General features: G+C 37.5%; 1 long non-coding RNA gene across 1 annotated transcript; it reads right to left on the bottom strand.

Annotated features, from left to right (window-relative positions):
* Positions 1-2,635: 2,635 nt before the first annotated feature.
* LOC131333331 (uncharacterized) lies at positions 2,636-4,229 on the bottom strand. The gene is made up of 3 exons (XR_009201774.1): positions 3,894-4,229; positions 3,141-3,188; positions 2,636-3,056 (listed from the first exon to the last, which is right to left on the bottom strand). It is a non-coding gene; the product is annotated as an uncharacterized LOC131333331 (long non-coding RNA).
* Between the last annotated feature and the right edge of the window lie 534 nt (positions 4,230-4,763).

Genomic DNA, 4,763 nt, shown 5'->3' with positions numbered 1-4,763 from the left:
TCTTGTGAATTGTGTAGCTAATTGTGACCTTGGCATACTTTTGAACGATCGTAATGAAAGTCGACACACTTATGAATAAATTGTTATCTCTTGAGTGAGGTACATCTCCATGCCATCTCATTTGGCGTGCCTTCATATCTATACATAAGATTGGTAAAGATTTTCCTACTGAGCTAGTGTTGCTCAACCTAATCTTTCTTTTCACGTTCAAATACAGACAATAGCTTGCATGCTCTGTGTGCTTGGATGCGAAGACTTTTGGAAGCTAACTACTTTAGTTACTTGAACATCTTTGTAATTAACTTTCTTTTGATAAAGATGAGTTTGTAACTATTTACTCTAGAATTCCTTTTCGTCAAACAGTTATAACTTGGCAACTTGTTAGTACTTATAATTACGTATATTTGGGGCCCGAGTGCCTAGGTTGTATAAATTTTAAACTTGGGGACTTGATTTGTAAATCGAACAGATGCGAACTCTCGTTTGGGTATTATATACGATATGTGTGGTTCTTTACTGTAATGGATTATTTAATTATGTTGAAAATCGAGAGTGTGACGATGGGAAAAAATGAAAGGGGAGGTTGAGCGACGGGGTAAGGGGAAATAAAGCACATATGCAGATCTAAAAAAATGATGGGCTGTTTGGAAGAAGATGCCGAGGAGAAAAAGATAGAGATCGCTTGCCGGAGGGAGCTAAACGTGTGGTTGTCGTGGCAATCGGCGACCCGCATAGGCTTTGGAGCAAACACCAATCGGAGACATCAATCGCCAGATTGCAGGCTTAAAAGATGTTTTTTTCAAGGAGGGGAGGGGTGAGTGGCGGGCGTTTGGAGAACGGCGGGGAGGAGGCGATAGCCCTCTCCCTTAAAACCCTGCCAAACAGAGGCTTTCTCTGGAAGTTTGTTTTTTAGAGAGAGAGTCAGACCGACTTTTTTTAATTTGCTCTAACTGCATTAATGTCCCCCATAATCACCCAAGAAGAGCCACCCAAGGAGGAAAATAAAGTTCTCAAGTCATTCCATGAACAGACTCTTTCACTAGTATGATTAAAAAGTAAAGTTGTTTGTTTTTATTAAAAAAAAATCACATTGGTTAGTTTTTTGTCAAATTTTTAAGACTTAGGCTCTGTTTGTTTCGATGTAAAATGTTTTCTGTGTAAAATATTTTTCCAGAAAACAAAAGTTCAAACTTTTATTTTTCGGTGTTTGGTTGGCACTTGAAAAAAACTTTCAAAAAAGTGACAAAATAGTGTAAAGAGAGAGGGGGGGTTTAAGCGGTGGAGAGATATGAGAATATTGGAATTGAACGTGAGTCAAGACATACGATCGAGGAAATTGAGTAGTGAGAATTGCAATAAAAGACAGCGGGTTAAATTCAAAAAATTACTTAAGGAAGATTTGAATGTAAGTCATTTTCATCCAAGTAATGGAAAATGTTTTCCTCATTTTTTACACTGCCAAACACAAAAATAGGTAAAACATTTTACCAGAAAACATTTTACACCCAAACAAACGGAGCCTTATTAATTCGTCTCGATGAGAGGAATCAAAAAAGTAAAAAATTATAATCAAAAAAGTAAAAATTATAAGTTTCGATTATGAATTTTGATCATAATTTTTTACCTTTTTAATTCCTGTCGGCGAGACGAATCAACTAGTTACAAGAATTTGATGCAAAACTAACAAATACGAAAAAAATTTGAATAACAAAAAAAAAGTCACTTTCCTTTTTAAGTAAAAAACAAGCCCCAGTATTTGCTTCAGTGAAAACTTCTCCATAGCTTTATTCTCCTAAAATATCTGGTTACGTTGATCATTTGCAATAATGAAATGAAGATAGCTTTGTATTGGAAATTACAATGGGGATGTAGGCTTTTTTTGTTTTTTTTTTGCAAGGATGAAATGAAAAGAGTCTAACAGCTAGACTTACCCAAAAAAAAGAACAAAAAGAGCCTAACAGCTAGATATCACCTTTTAAATTTATAATATATATAAAATAAAATTTAAAAAAACGGGTCGGGTTTGGGTATGACTTGACACACACATGACCCGGCCTATTCCAACTCGTCTACTATTGACCTGTATTCGACCCATCCATATTTAACCCACAACCCGTTTTAATCAGTCAAAATCCGCTCATTTGCCACATCTACTAACGGTAGATAAACACGCTAAGGGGGTATTTTGAAAGGTAAACTCTCATCGATCATTCTACAACCACAAACATTTTTATTGGGGCCCACACATGCTTCACCTCTAGTGTGTGTAGGCCCAACCAAAATATGTGAGTATGTGTTTAAGGTGTTTGTGTACTAATGTTTGCCCATGCCTACGGCGTTATGCACCACGGTTGGAATTGCCCGTGCCTAAGGCACTTGCTAACTAGTTGCTCAAGCACTAAATCGATTCATTAGTGTGTAGTATGTTATCATCTTCTTAGTGGCACGAAAGAGAATTACTCGTGCTTACGGTACTCTCCCAACTAAACTTTTAAGCCAGCTACAAAAAACTATCAATTTGCTTATGGAATCCCAGTAAATACCAAGCACTCCCCTTTAATCGTGTGAAATGGTGACGAAAAGAAATATTTCAATTTCTCACAAATACACACCACAAATACACACCAGTTTGCATCCAAATTGACCCTCTTTATCGAAAGCCACATGTGTCATCACCGACATACACTTCTTTAGGGCTTTTATTACAGGAGCCTAACCTTCTTTTTTTCAACAAAGAAGGGGGAAATCGTAGATAGTTAACTGCATAGCAAATAAATACCCAAATTTGTTATACCTAGCATTTTTAAATTTAAAATACCCAAATGGAAGAGCAACCACTGTTACTAAAAATACTAATTGGTTTCAGCAACTTTCGGTGACACATTGTCTCTCAACTGAGGGGATTAGTTCCAGTTCAAGGTCCTTGTCATTCCATCTGCATCAAACTTCACAGGACCTATCATTTCTTGCTGTTGATATGTATATGGCCTCGGATTGAAAGATACTCTGTTCTCTTCTGCATCTCTATGAAGGACTCTCATAGTAACTGATAATATCTGACAAATTCACATCATATAAATGTTTGAACTGATGTTCTGGAAAAGCATAAAAAGAAAAAGACCAAATACAGTTGCTTAGACCTTTGGCCAAAGTAGAAGTTTATTTGGTCCTTGCCCCGCCACGAAGAACTAAAAAACAAAGAGTAAGCCATCAGTTATGGCAACGGGCTAAGATAAAGAACACACGAAAGTGTAGATGTAGAACTAACACAATCATGCTACACAAAATACACTAAAATCAGTAACATAAAGGCAAGCATTTGTAGTTTTGGGAATATAAGCTGTTCAATTCATACTTTCCAATGCGTATGGACTTCAATGGTAAATATACAATCATGAAGCAGACTAATCAATTTATTTATCAGTCCCTGCCAAGCGAAGTAAAATGGCAATCCTCATCACTAATATTCAAAACTTTCCTATCAATTATCTCATGCTCACATGGCGAAAGGACATTGCAATTCATCAGATGACAGGTTCGAAATGAACAAAGGGAAATAGGTTTCGATGGCAACAGGACACTGCAATTCATCAGATGACGGCTCCAATGGGCATTATGTTCAAAATTCCAAGAATTAAGTGAGTACGCTTCAAATAGGTTTGGCTCAATAAATGGAAGCCAAACAAAGTTTCACCAACATAGAAGTAAGTGATGTAGATTGTGAAATTTTCCTTTCGATGTTCAAGTTCTAGTCATATACGCCATTCAAGAGGGGGGGGGCACTACAAAGTCTCTACAAATAGAAGAGAAGCAAGTTTGCAGAAGCCCTCTACTTCAGAAGCCCTCTACTTCACTTCAAAGCCTCTACAAATAGAAGAGAGATACTAAAATACCTCTCATAAGCAAATTCAAGCTACAAAATCCCTGGCACTCTTCTACCCTAGGAGGTCTCTGTCTAGGGCTTCTCTAATCCAAAATAGTCTCATCCAAAACAGCCTTGAAGCCCTCCCGGTCCCGGTCAAAAACCCTTAAGCGGATAGTATGCTAGCATTAGATGCAGAAAATCCACCTTTTCCCCCTGTGACAACTGGAGTCCTAGCATTAGATGTAGAAAACCATTCACCAAAAGTTGTTCCAGAAGCACATGGAAGGGGGGTTTGATTATCACCAAAAGTTCTCCGGAGATATGTGTGCTCCGCCACAGAGAGAGATGTGAATTTTTTTCCCTCTTTTTTCCGAAAGGGGATAACAGAATGGCATTTAAGAGTTAAAGTTTATCTTCTTACAATCTTCTCCAAATTACCATCCAACATTGATTTCTTTCCCTTGGCTACACAAATGGCCTTCCCTTTCCCTTTAGAAAGTTTTATTGCTCCTGGAACACAAAGCGACAGTTAGGATAACATAGTTTTCACTGGAACACAGCCTAAAAACAAACTCATAGAGGTGGGAACCTAAAAACCAGGGAAACAGGTTTCGATGTTAGAAACCATATGCTCTAATGGGCATTCTGTTGAAGATTCCAAGAAGCGTTGGTAATCAAAGTGGCGAAAAAAGTGAAATTTCTCTGAAGTGGTTCGAAAAAATAGTGAAATTTCTCCGAAGTGGTTTGAACGGACTTTGCGCCCAAAAATTTAAACCAAGCAGCAACAACACATCCAAACTATCGGTATGCGTACGAATCGTCACACCATGTATGCTAACGATTGACTTGTAGTAAGAGTTGACAAGCAAAAAAGAAAACTCAACTAGACAACAATTTA

Source organism: Rhododendron vialii, chromosome 7a, assembly GCF_030253575.1.
Source record: "Rhododendron vialii isolate Sample 1 chromosome 7a, ASM3025357v1".
NCBI classification, from domain to species: domain Eukaryota; kingdom Viridiplantae; phylum Streptophyta; class Magnoliopsida; order Ericales; family Ericaceae; genus Rhododendron; species Rhododendron vialii.
Note: the sequence above shows the minus strand (reverse complement) of the source record. Positions and strands in the feature narration are given on the sequence as shown.